Genomic DNA, 14,776 nt, shown 5'->3' with positions numbered 1-14,776 from the left:
TCCCTATTGTGGGATATACACATGTGTATTGTGGAGGCTTGTGGTGAGAGTGTTAGCCTAGGAGTGGGGAGACCTTGGTTCAAACCTCACTCACTCATGAAGCACATGCCACCACCTAATTTATCTCACTGGGTGGGTTTTTGTGGGTATAAGATTCGCAAGGAAGGAGACCATATATGCCGTCCTGAGCTCCTTGGAGAGGAGATGCAGCAAAAAACATAAGCAAAAGAACAACTCAAACCCTGTTTAATGGGAGAGTGGGGTAAACTGTTTAAAACTAACTAACCAACTAACTAACTAACTAACTAACTAACTAACTAACTAACTAACTAACTCATCCTCTAGGAGTTAGCTTTATTTATTTCATTTCATAAAAATTATACACCATTTGATTGTAACTTCCCCTCCTCCCCAAAGATTTGAGATCCAGTTCCTATGGACACATCCCTGTACTTATTCTAAAGGCCAAAAGAGATTACTTTCATGCCCTTGTACCTCAGGTTAAGTACTTAATTCGTTCTGGAGGTCTGTTCTTAACCTGAAACTGTTCTTAACCTGAAGCACCACTTTAGCTAATGGGGCCTCCTGCTGCCACCGCACAATTTCTGTTCTCATCCTGAAGCAAAGTTCTTAACCCGAGGTACTATTTCTGGGTTAGTGGAGTCTGTAACCTGAAGTGTATGTAACCCGAAGCATATGCAACCCAAGGTACCACTGTACATCGAAACACACACATACATTTTTTGCAAAGAACTTACGTATTAATTAATATTAAGTGGGCAGCCTGTCTGATATTCTCAACTGCTGAAGGCTGGATGATTCCAAGGAGGCACAAGTCAGCTAAAGGAAAGTCATTGGTGATCTGTCTTGTTCCTGATCAAGAATTAGAAGGAGTCTCCCATGCCAAGACTTTCATAGTGCAATCCTAGGCACATCTACTCACAAGTAAGCCCTTTTGAATAAGCTAATTCCGTGCACTTGAGAAGCACTACTGAACGCAGTGGGACTTATGTCCAAGGAGCCATATCAAGGATCAAACTAAATTCCCCCCACCACTTTGCCACCTAAAATGAATCAGATGTGATAGAAAGTCTAGCACAGTGGTAAATTCCCCCGACCCCTTGCTTCATGATGAACTGTTTGTAGTACACGGAATGACTTCCAGACAAGGCAGCTATTTGTAGGCCCACGTGAGTTTCCGCCAGTTCCCGGGAAGGTGATCCTGGAGAGGAAGCAAGCCTGATCTTTTGGAAAACCCCTCAGTTTGCTTTGAGTTTGCAAACAGGATGACAGGTCATGCTAACAGGCTAGGAAATGACGATCAGGACTGATCCTGCGCATGATTACTGGAAAGTAAGTTCTACTCGTTGGGCACCTGTGTCCATACACCTCTCTTCCCAGTGTCCTCAAAATAGAAATGGAGGGGGGAGGGACAGGGAATGGGAGATTGAAAGGAATAGCTGGAATTCTGAACAGGGAACTTTCAGCACTGTAGCAATAGCTGCAATCCCCACTACTATTTGCAAGTGTGGAAATCAGTCACAACAATACTGTAGCGCCAGACCATCTGTTGTATATTCCCCTTCATGCAGTCTCTTATTCATCTCACTGACCCCAAGATCTGTACGTTGGTGTGTTATTCTCCATCTTTCTGGACCATTCTCTGGTTGATGGTTGGCTATTTTGGTTGAATTGGCATGGGTGACCTTTACAGCATGGCTCCCATTTTGTTTTGGAGCTCATTTTATCAGGAGATTCAACTTGAAAACGGTTATCATTTAGCAGGAGAACAAACATGGGAAGCGCATTTTTGCAAGCAAAACGTTAATGATTGGAAGAATTGCACCAATTTCAGCATGGCAGTGTGTGATTAATCTTCTGGGTCAGGTACTTATATTTTTAGCCATTAGGTTCGTTGGCCTTTGATAGTCAGAACTCTTTCTAGCCTAATAGGATATTGATTTTGCTGGATAGTGTACTTTGACTCCTTAAACAACACCCACTTTTGAAGACTGTCAACAGTGTCTAACAGTTCAGCTGGACCAAAGTGCCTGGCACAGATTTTGGAGGGGGGTGGAGGGAGGGAGAACAGAGTGGTTTTCATTGAGGCGAGCGGCTGGCATGTGGAAAGGTGCATGATTTCTCAACAGGCATGGCAGTGTTTAAAGTACAAGCATTTTCATCAGAAGGGAGTTTTGAATCAAAACAGCTCTTTACATGAGAGTACAAGTGTTCTCTTTATAACCCTAAACCAGGTTCTGTTATCAGTTCAGTAGTTTGACTCTTCACAGATACTCAGGTTATCCTGTCAATAGCATAAGAAGAGCCGGCTGGATCAGGCCAATGGCCCATCTAGCCTAGCATCACAGTGGCCAACCACTCTTAATAAGGAAGAGTGGGAAGAGGAAGTGTTGGAAGCTGAAGAGATGATAGGGTTTAGTGAGCAGGAAGAGCCTATGGCAGAGAGCAGTCTAGAAGCAGAAGCAGGCAAGGAGGGAGGCCAAGAGGCAGAGATGAGTCAGGCTGGTGAAGGAGGAGGGTGTCGCCACCTCTACTGCGATGACATTGCTGGATTCCCAGGACTAGAAGAGGTATGAAGAGAGAGGAGCAGAGGCTGGCTTATTGGTGTAGGAAGGACCCAGGTGGTGAGCAGGAGATTTAGGCAGATGTGAGAAGGCAGGGACCTTCAGCCTCCACAGCTGCTTCATAGGGGAAAGACCTATGAGGAGTTGGTGTCCTCATTAGGCCTGGCACGCCTGAGTAGGCCTGTTTGATGAAAGAACTTTGGCTGGTAGCCAACAAAACCATACTCAGAGTAGTCCCACTAAAAGCTACTTTTAAGTCTACTGACTTCAATATGCCTTCTCTGAGTGTGGCTAACACTTGATAGTACCCTTTATTTTTATTCTGCAATGTTTCACAAATTCTGTACAGATGACCTTATCAGCAAGAGCAGATATATCTCAATTCGTCATCAAACCTTCCATCAGGAGATAAGGACAAAACAAAGTAGTTCTAGTTGAGTTTATTGATTAATCCATTAATGATTTTGTCAATTTATGGAGATTGTCTTCAGCTACCCGGCTTGGTTGCTAACCACATGATTAAATAGATGCAACCTTGACTTCTGTTGCGAGTATCTGCCACATTGCAGGCTCTGGAAAAACACACCCCACACTACAGCTTCAAGGATTAAAATGAATAGTCAATTGCACCAGGAAGTGCATGATTAACAGTTAATCAACCCGTTAACCGTCTTGCAAATTGGGGTCCAATTTTTCCTTAGCTGCTTATGGAATCCACATTCCATTATTTGCAAATTACAACAGATTAATTGAACAAATGCTTTCAAAATGGACCAGAGTGCTGGTTTAGAAGCACAGAGGAAATGGTTTCTTAGACAACGGTTTCCCACAAATAGATTTGATAACAGGTACGTGGCTGTGGTGAGATGGTGATATTGAAGTACAGAATGGTTGATTGTTTTACTGAAGATAGAGCCTCCTTTTTAGTATTATTAAAGCCTTTTGCTAGTCAATTACCTACTCTCTTTAAGTCCTTAAAACTCACTAACATACAATCCTGGTTGAAGCAGCTGTGCCTTGTCACTATATTTTTCTAGCACATTAGGATAATTATCTGGCTAATGGTGAATAGCAAGTGCAAACATGGGAGAACAGCTTTCCTCATTAAGGACGTGTGATATTTTCAAGGATCACAAGTTGGCAGAGGAAAGGAGGTAAGAAGTCACTGGATTATGTTGTTCTCCCTTTTAACCTATAATATTAGGCCTCGGTTATATTCATCATTAATTGCTGTGTTGCAAAAAACGACTAACAGTGAAATTCTACGCATGCCTACCCAGAAGTAAGCCCCACAGTGGGGCCTGGTTTCAGATAAACAGGCAGTTGTGTGGGGTGGCTGCCTTAAGTATCAGATATGGGGATCTTTCAAGGTGATGGAGGTATGGATCTGAATTCTTGATGTATAAAGCCTAAGGAAGAACCTTGAGTTCATTTGTTGTTGTTTTTTTCAATTAATAAATAAAAGTTTCCCTGCTCAATCCCTGATTGAAATAATAAAGAACTTTGCAGAAGGTGACTTCCCAGTTTTCCAAATGCTTCCATGAAGTCCTAGGGTTGGCCCAACCATTGGACAATTGGAACGAGGTAGTAGATGTTGGCAGGTGAGGAGCATCAGTAAGGTGTTACGGGACAGAGCTGTGTTCCATATGCCCCCTAAACTAGCCTGCTGCCCTCAGATGTGATGTAGGATGCTGTCCAGCCACTGTTGCTGAAATATGATTCAGCTGCCAATGAGGTTGGATGTTGGAGATGGAACAGCAGGAGCAGGTCCTTGCCCTTGGTCTTAGGTAGCAAGGAACTGCCACTCCTTACCTTCCATGGCTGTAGGCTTCCTCTTTCCCTGAACACTGGTGGACAATTGCATCCTGTACTCTCTATAGATTTAAAAGAAAAAAATCTGTCTCGAAACAATATGGGCTCAGACACCTCAACTGGGCTTCTGGTCTACAACTGTAAAAACTGAATAAACCAGCAGCGACTTGATAAAACAACTTGATCAAAAGAGATGACTTTTCAACACCACCTATAAACAAAGCAGTGTATGGTCACAGCCACACAATGCACTTAAAGCACATTAAATTCCCCCCAAGGTATCCTGAGAACCATAGTTTACCCCACACAGCTACAAGCCCCAGTACCTTCAACAAACTACAGTTCCTGGCATTCTTGGGAGTAAATCATGTGCTTTAAATGTACTGGAGAATGTCAATACTGGCTCTTACGTTCAGCAGAGTGGGGAAGCCACCATAGGCAGCCACCATGGAGAGTTTGGGTATCATGGAAGAACATTTGTTAGTTTTTAATTCATTATAATTCTATTTTTATTTTCAATAAGAGTCACTTAAGGGCTTTTCTACCTCAGATGCCAGAATATCTTGTCAAGTCCTGGGTGTATCATGCACCTTGACCTGGGAGAGGTGGATGTTACTGAGTTCCAAGGAATGGCTGCTGAAATCAGGACAGTTCTGCTCATTGTAGTCCCCAGATTCATTTCTTGGCTCTTGAAGCAGATCCAAAAATAGGAGGGGGACCTTGTATGCAAGAATGCCCACCCCGAGGCCCTATGTTGTTGGACACAAATCCCCATCAACCTAAGGTGGCAAGGCCAGTGGTCGGGGATGATTGGAGATGTGGTCCAGCAACATCTGTAGGACCACAAGCTCTCCATCCGTGTCCTGAGATATACTAGTCCTAGATTGTTTAAGCAACAGAGGAACCAGCATTTTGAAAAGCACATGGAAGCTACATGGAAACCACTGCAGTGGGGTTTTTTTAAGTATGGGAGTGAAGCCAGCTTCCACTCTGGGTGGCCTTCAAGAAGCTCACCAAAGTATTCTAAACAGGAGCTCAACAAAGGTATATGCATAGCAGATCAGGTTGGCACACGGCCCTTTGTACTCACCTGTTGTCTGCTCTGAAGGATGCATTTTAAGAAAAATGATCAGTGGGAGGGAGAGTTGAACAAATAGAAGTATTATTAATAATACAAAGAATATTATTTATACCCTGTCCACCCAGCTGGGTCATCCCAGACACCTTGGCTGGCTTCCGACATAAAACATCACACATTAAAAACTTTCCAATGCCGGGCTGCTGTGAGATGTCTTCTAAAACTGAAACTAGCAATGTCAGAAATGAATCCCACCCCCATTCAGAATTTCTCGAGCCATTATGAGCCAGCTACAGCCACCTTTCAAATTTTGGGGTGCAATGGCTCCGCACCAGCCGTTTCCATCTGCTTGCCTCCTCTCCACTGTATCTCCATCAAAATATGATCAAGGCAGTGTGGGGTGCAGGGGTAGACAAGGTGGAGCCTTGCAGATGTTGTGGACTACAATTCCCATTAGCCCCAGCCAGCATAACCAACGGTCTGGGATAATGGTAGCTGTAGTTCAGTGTTTCCCAAACTTGGGTCTCCAGGGGTTTTTGGACTACAATTCCCATCATCCCTGACCACTAGTCTTGCTAGCTAGGGATGATGGGAGTTGTAGTCCAAAAGCAGCTGAAGACCCAAGTTTGGGAAACACTGCTGTAGTCCAAAATACCTGTTGGGTACCTCTATTACAGTGTACACAAGCAGGTAGGTAGATAAAGTATAGCTGTTCTTAGTCCTGGCAAGTATTTTTGCTAAAATGTTATTGACCACATCCACACTCCTCTTTAGATACGTATCACTCATCTCCCTTTATATTCCTCTTAAACTGGCTTTCTTCTTTAAAATTTCCTCTACTAGTAAAGGTTATTCAGAACCATATTGGATGATGCTGATATAATTGCTCTGCCAATACTGCCTGCAAATGTAGCAGCAGATCACCTTTTAACTCCTAATGAGCCTAAAATTAAATTAGCAGCAGTGTGTTCTTGGCAGTGCTTATCTCCAGATCTAGATGACTGTTTATCTTAGCAATCAGAGGACTCAACTGCATACAGCTCAGGCAAGTGTCTGCAAATAGCCTCACTTATGCCATATTAGCACCCTTTGCAAATGGAGAAATAGGAATTAATCATACAGGCCTAGTTTGGTTCCTCTTTCTGCATGTTTGCCAATACATTTGTAATGTTATTAGAAAATGAGTCAATGTTCAGCATTAATTAGATGTGGGAAATGGAGCAGAAAAACCACATTTTAGCTGTTTTAATCAAGAGGAAATGTTCTAATGCTGGATACGGATTTAATGCAAAACTAAATATTTGACTCAAGATGGCTTATGCTAGTCAATTAGCCAGTGTTTGTCATCATTTTCAAGATTAGTCGTTTAATGCTTCATTTGATATGGCTTTGCCACTCCTGGACAGAGAGCTGATTAATGATCCATTTTTTGCTATTATAGTGATTTCTGTGTCCATGCATTGTTAGACTGAAGGATCACACACTGTTTAACCATATACCTTTTTTTTTTTTAGTTCTTTATATATTGTACGTGACCTGTGTAGAATACCACTAGGTGAAATACATTTTTACATCTGATGTTTTTTATTGTTTGATGTTTTTATTGGAATGCTGTGGTTTTTAGTCTCTATACTGCTTTGTGAAATTTTATGTGAAAGTGCAGTTAGTAAATAAATAAATAAAATAAAATAAAATAAAGTGTAGGAAATATATCCACCAATGACTCCCCCTCCTTCCCTTCACAACCAACCAATAACTGTTAGAAGGGTTCTGGAAAGCTCAAAAGCTTGCTCATTTCGGAATTAAGTACTTAACCCGAGGTACCACTGTATAGGCTAAGTGGTAAGCAGAAGCAGATGGTCAAATATCCTCAAAACAACTCACAAAAACTGTGAAATAGGATGACAAAATAATCAAAGCATATACAGTGGTACCTCGGGTTACGTACTTAATTCGTTCCGAAGGTCTGTTCTTAACCTGAAACTGTTCTTAACCTGAAGCACCACTTTAGCTAATGGGGTCTCCCACTGCTGCCGCACCGCCAGAGCACAATTTCTGTTCTCATCCTGAAGCAAAGTTCTTAACCCGAGGTAATATTTCTGGGTTAGCGGAGTCTGTAACCTGAAGCGCATGTAACCTGAAGTGTATGTAACCCAAGGTACCACTGTGTTGTTGTTCAGTCATTTAGTTGTGTCCGACTCTTTGTGACCCCATGGACCAGAGCACGCCAGGCACTCCTGTCTTCGACCGCCTCCCGCAGTTTGGTCAGGCTCATGCTGGTAGCTTCGAGAACAATATACCACTGTATATTGCAGCAAAAGGCAATATAACTATCCCCACAACCGATATAGGGAAAGAAGCAGCAGACTTGAAATTAAGGCCAAATCAACAGTGACCGGTGGTTGAGTCCCAAAGCCCTGCAAAACAAAGCCCTGTTTATTATATTTGTATTTATTTTTTTATTTATTACATCTTTTATTACATTTATTACACCCATCCAGTCGAGATCTTTGGGTGGCTTCCATAAATGGTAAAATAAAAAAATAGAGTGGATGCTTGCAACAAAAACCAAGATGAAAGAAACCATTACAGTAAAAAAACAACAACCTGCTTTATGATTCGAAAATGAAAAATACAAAACAGCCACCCATAACTGAGTTGCAGGCATGAAAAAGGATCAGTAAACACAAGTAACTGGAGGAGGATGAATGATTTACCACAGAATTTGTCTTCACCTGGCAGGCTTGCTGTGTGCTGGATAATCAATGAGTCCATTGCGTGATACTAGAGAGAACAGTCAGGGGTAGAAGCTTGGCTAGAAATACCAAATATGTGTACATTGAGACAGTCTAGGACATTTTTACAGTTTATCTAATCAGAATGAATTGCAATCATTCAAGCCAAACCTGAACTTTAGCCTCTTTGGAAATGCAAGGACAGTTCGCTTACCTCTTTGCTTTTACACAGTGATTTCCCCTGAAATCAATTACATTCCTCTCAAATGTGTAAAAGGGGACTTTATTTTACTGTTTCAACTATTGTGTAAGACAGGCACCTCCAACCTTCGGCCCTCCAAATGTTTTGGACTACAATTCCCATCATCCCTGACCACTGGTCCTGTTAGCCAGGGATCATGGGAGTTGTAGACCAAAATATCTGAAGAGCCGAAGGCTGGGGATGCCTGGTATGAGATATAAATACATCCATTTAGATGTATCACAAGAAGAGAGAAAATTCGGGAAGATTGCATGAAAACGGGAGTCTGTTGAAATCTGATTTGTACTCAGTGTCTTAGCTTGAATCTGATCCCCATTGCTTTCCTAACACTAGCCGAAGAACCTAACTTTAACTTCAGCTCATTTGTACTGAATGAATGTGACTGACCCAAGGGGGAGATACATGGGGTCAGAAAAGAAAGGTGGTCCTTAGAAGACCTGGGACCGAGAAGCAGGAGTTCACAGGAGAGGGTGTTTCTTGTTCAGCCATTTCAATAGCGGGGCAGTCCTGAGGCTCCCTCAAGTTCTTCGCCTGATCATAAAAGGCACCACAACTCCCTTATGCATAATACCATTATATTTCTTGGGTTTTCAAACCTTGGGACATTTGCAGAAGCAACGTTGTGAGAGCAGAACAAGCAGCATTCAGTTCCTTCCTCAGTTGCCTGCTGGCCCAGGAAGACTGTTCCAGAAAAGTGAAGAGAATCCAAGTTTGGCAGCCACTCACAATAGGAGTAGTCCTTCTAAACCTCTTCTTGACTAGCTGGATGTATGTGTGCCTATGTCCATTAAAATAAACACCTTTACGGTTGAGGGAACACCCTCGTTGGCCCATGCTGAGTGGTGCTCAGATTGCCTTGGATGGGGTTGGACTTTAGGAGGCTAAAGGAATCCTTGGTGGGGGTGGGTTTAAATCCAGTATGGCCACTTGCGGCTCAGGTAGCCTTCGTATGACATAGAAGACATTTTATCAGCTTCAGCTGACCTACCAGCAATGGGCTGATCTAGGCAGAGATAGCCTGGCAACAGTTATTAAGCTCAAAGCAAAGTGCTGGTTGTATCCTATAAAGCCCTAAATAGTAGTCAGGACAGAGGTTACCTGAAAGACTGCCTTCTGTCGTATGTACCTGCTGGACCTTGAGATCTTCATCATAAGCCTTTCTCCAAGTTCTCTCACCTAACCAAGGAAGGTAGTTGGTCACAAGGGACAGGGCCTTTGTGGTGGTGGTGACAAGTTTCTAGAATGTCCTCCCCAGAGAAGCTCTCCTGGTGGGTTATGGACATTTATTCTCCTAGGCCTTTTAACTTACAGCAGCTCCATATATTTTTGTAGTTTTTTTGTGGGTGCTTGTGCTTATACTGACTTTTAGTTTGCTTTGGAGGGCTGATTTGTACTGTATCTAATTGATTTATACTGCTTTTTTAAAGTTTACAAACCACTTGGAGGACTCAGTTGCTGAGTGGTGTAGAAATATAACAAACAAATATACATATAATAACCACTGATACTCCTTGATGCAGGACATCCAGTAGTGTTCAGATGCCAAGTAATAACTTTTATTTTCTTTATCCTATGCCGGTGATGGGGAACTTGTGACTTTTCGGATGATGCTCTTTCCTTCCTGGAGGAGAAAAAATGCACACAACTGCATACAACATGTAGTTTGGCCCTTGATGCCTGCCATCCAAATGGAGTCAACATTAGAGTCAACTAGATCCTATCAACCCCCCCTCCCAAATATTGTATAGTGAAGGAATAGGGGGAATCTGCGGCCCTTTAGATTGGGAGTTGCCAGTGTGGCACTCCTGGGTGCATAGGCCCCACAAAGGCCTTTCCTGTCTATCATAGGGTCTTCTTCCTCCACCTTTTCTCCTTGTGAAAATCTGTTGTAGCCAATAGATTAGGTTGTGATGCATTCTTGGAGGTGGTGTGCGTGCGTGCATTGCAGTTTCTCCCAAAAGTTTGACGATCTTTAGATGTTATTGGATTCCAGCTCCCGTCAGCCCCAGCCAGCATGGCCAATGGTCCAGAATGATGGGATCTGGAGAACAGCAGCAGCTGGCAGGTGATGTCACAGGTTCCCCATCCCTAGCTTAAGAGACGACCAATTATAGAAGATTTATCCTCTCCCCTTTTTTTGCAAACTGTTTTAGCTGCTGCATTTGTCTATTTCTTTTCTTTTAAACTATGCAGTTTAAAACTTTTGATGTTGACCACTGTTTATTTCACCCATTGATGGGATGGAAAAGTACTGTAAAAATATTGAATAAGCTGGTGGGGGAAGCAAGTAAGTAAGTAAGTAAGTTGTGGCTATAGCTGCCCTTAAGAGAGCATGGAGTAGGAAAATGTGTACTGGAGAACTATCAGCATTAGGAACAACTTGGCAATGGGAGTTGTTTTCAACATTGCAGTGTTTGTTCACTCTGAAGGCTACATGCTGACTAATCCTGCTACTCTCATTTCTGTCTGATTGAGGTTTTTTCCCCTCCTTCCCAGGTTCTCAAATCTACTTTGTTTGCCACTAGATTGTAGATGATAGGAAGCTCCTATGACAGTGGCAAGATAACCTTTTTGGAGCTCACAGAATACCACACAGGGCCACAGAGAACCTGGGGCAGAACACATTCTTGAGGGCCTTCCTCTTGCACCCCCTCCCCAAATGCTGTCAGTAGGCAATGTAGCACATGGAATATCGGCTTAACTTGTAGGTATTGAATGGTGAAAAATTCATTCGTAAGCATGCATTATTAATGCACTAGATAGGCAAATGGTTTGCTTACCTAGTGAATTAGCGTTCACAGCTATTAATTAATTCATGGCTATTAATAAATATATTCTGCTTTACAAAACGAATACCTTGCAATCTCAGGAAATTACAAATCATCTTTGTATTCCAAACGTTATTTAGAATTGCTAAAAAGCAAGAGCAGAAATGATAGAATGTTCACATAATTAATAAAACAGTAATTCGTGAAGCGCCTGCTGCTTAAATCTACTTGTGCGACTTCTTTCTCTTGTCTTCATTTTGGCAAACCTATCATTTAAAAGGTCAAAAGAGATTTGCCAAGCAAGTTTATTTTCTGCTCTGCGGTACTTCTTATCCTGTGGTCGATCGACTAGGTGAGCACTTACCATTGGGATATGGAGTCCCTGACCTATGGAGCAGATCAACCCCATGGCTAATTTCTACCAAGCACATGTTATCCAATATATGCTGTTGTCCCATTCCCTTGGAGCCAGCAGGCACAGAGAGCAGAAGAAGCCAGCCTGCCTTGCTCTGCTACTCCTCTTCTGCTCTGGGCTGGAGTGGGGTAGTGCGTGTCCTTCATTTGGTCTCTGTGGTGGCTCTCCATTATTTCATGTAGGAGTCCCTTCCAGTTCTATTTGGATATGCCAGGAATCAAATCAGGATCCTTCTACATAGAAAGTCCCACATTTATGGCAGAACAGACACAGGATGTTTTGCAGTAAGTTGGCTTTTTAGAATTGACATGCAGAGCAAGTCTGTAAATAGGAGAAGCTTGAGCAGTTACTTGCTAATTTTACTTTTTTATAGTTTTGTGCAAACAAGACTTGACATATCAAACAAATCTACAGAAAACAAAGAAACAAAGCAAAAAAAAAAAGAGAGAAAAAAGGAAAAAGGAAAAAAGGAAAAACAAAATCATGAACAAAAATGAAGTGAAATTAACTATACAATACTATCCCAAAACATCAGTTCTCAAACAAACTACTTTCCCTTTTGGAATAGATCTCTTTTGTTATTCTATTTATTTTCAATTTCCATCTACCTCACCACAATTCATTCTATCTACCTGATACGATTTTTTCCTGTATTTCAATTCATGTCCTCATCTTGGTATAAGGAAACATTTTTTCTGTTTACGGATTTATTCTAGGCACAACCAAATTTTGCTTGTTGAACGTTGTCTCATTAGATAAGTGTTAAAGCATTCCCACTCCTTTTGGACTACATCGATTGGTTTATTCCTTAATGATTCAGTCATTTTTCCGAGTTCCAAGTACTTGCTTAACTTTAATTCCCATTCTTCTCTTGTAGGCACAAGGGATCTGTTCACTTTTCCAGTACTTGGCTACCAGTACCCTAGCTGCCGTAGCTGCGTATAGAAATAATCTTGTTCTTTCTTTTGGGATATCATTGGTTAAAATCCCAAGAAGGAATGCTAGTTTTCCTTTTGGTCCAACATACACAAGATGGTACTCTGCACATTAAAGTAAAGCCAAGAGCTTGGCTGACAGAATTAAAGGTTTTGGATTTTAAAATCATGCACCTTATTAAACATTGATATAACACTGAACCAAGTTTCAAAGTTTTCCAAACCTGCAGGAGATTACTAACTTTTCCAGTAAGCAAAATGAGGTGGATGATGCATGCACCTTAAAATTTTCAGTATTGCCTTGCTCAGTGATTCGGAGGGCTAATGATTCAGTCAAGACCAAGCCTATGTGTTTGTAGGGTTAGAATTGAATTGGGATTAAGAACTGCTAACAATGGATAAGGCTGATGGATTTTGCAATTGTTCTAATCTCAGACAGATGTTACACATGACTCCTAAATTGCCAAAGGTTGTCCCTATGCACCAATATTCTGGAAATAATTGTACTTGAAAGGATCCAATCCGATGTTACAAACATCTTCCCCTTAAGCTTTTGTTTGTAATGCCATTCTGTATATCTCCAAGAGCTAGTTAAAATTGACTCCAGACACTGAATTTGCAAAACAACTCCTGGGCAGAGATAACGTTTTTTTTAACCGTAAAGTAAGCCCATTAGTATGTCTGTGAGCAGCCATTAATGATGGTCAATTGCACTGTGGAGGGGCTACTGTGCTGTTGACCAAGCTAATGCAGTGTTCAAGAAGAGTGACAGATTTATTTAAGTTCACTTCTGGATATTAGAGAGTCGGGGAAGCCAAGGATAATACAAGACAAATGATAGACATTCCTTTATAAAGCACCTGATGTCTGCCTCAACGATCTCTAAGTGCTACTTTGTATGCTTAATGTGCAGAACGTCCCAATATGGGTCAACAGAGAAGATCAACAGAAGTTACATTTGAGACACCATGAACAAATTTCATGAGTTTTTTCTGTGTGTGTGCCTGAGTGCTGGATGATGGTTCTGCTTTTTAAAGAATATACAAGTCAATTGTGGGCTCCATTATTAGTTTCACTCCATTTCGCAGGCAAGAATTGTGAAATGCAAGGCTATGGGGCCTTCAGGGGAAAAAAGAAAAGTTTGGAAAGAGTAACAAGAAGGCCTTTGCTCTTCCATGCACAATTGTACTATCTCTTTGTATGCAGGGATCAGTGCAATGGATTTTTTCCTCCTTGCTCTCCTTTAGACACTCCTGTGTTTGTTGTGGGATCATTCTCAGAAATATTGGGCAGCATTATATATGTGTGCATTGTTATTATTATTGAGCTGGCCCTAACGTTAGGCAGAGTAAGGTGGCAGATGTTGGAGGGTAGCAGTTGTTTTCCCTGACCATTTCTGCTAAGCTGCCATTCCAGTCCTTCTGAGCCAGCACCCCAGTGGCAGTGAAGCTTCCTTCTTGCCTACCTGCCTCGATGCCTGACCTGTGCTCCCTAACCTAGTTGCCCTCTCTCATCTCCAGTGCTGAAGTAAAGTTCAGCTGTCAGTCTGGTCCACTACAGTAGGTGGAATGGCATTTTGTCTGCACCATCTTGTCCTTAGCTGCCGATAGCCAAATATCTTCAGCTGCCTGCCCCTGCATGACATTTCCCTGTGGCACATGGTTTGACAGGATGAAGTTCCATTTCCCACCGAGGTGGTAAAACCCACAAAAGAATTGTCTGCCTGCTCTAGATATAAGCACCCACTTGCAAATAACTTCCAGTCGCTTACTGACCATTACCAAAGCAGTTACAGAACTAGAACCTGAGATTTGTTCACAATCACACATAAATATTCAGTCCAAGTGATGACTTGCATTATGTGAATGAACCACCACAGATCAGACACTTTACGAAGAATTGTCACACCATCTCACTATACCAGGAATAGGGGACCTGTGACTCTCCTGATGTTGACATCTGTCATCTCTGATCATCGGCCGAGGTTGATGGAGCCCCCTGCATCTAGATATACACAGTTTCCCCCATTTCTCCACTGATTATGATATGATATACATAATATCCCCTTCATGGATCACTGCCTTGCTGTGGTGAAGGGGCTTGAATAACTCAGAGAAGCTATGAGCTATGCCGTGCAGGGCCACCAAGATGGACAGGTCATAGTGGAGAGTTTTGACCAAATGTGA

This window comes from Podarcis liolepis (genome assembly GCF_965112155.1).
Source record: "Podarcis liolepis genome assembly, chromosome: 5".
In the NCBI taxonomy this organism is placed as follows: Eukaryota; Metazoa; Chordata; class Lepidosauria; order Squamata; family Lacertidae; genus Podarcis; species Podarcis liolepis.
Note: the sequence above shows the minus strand (reverse complement) of the source record.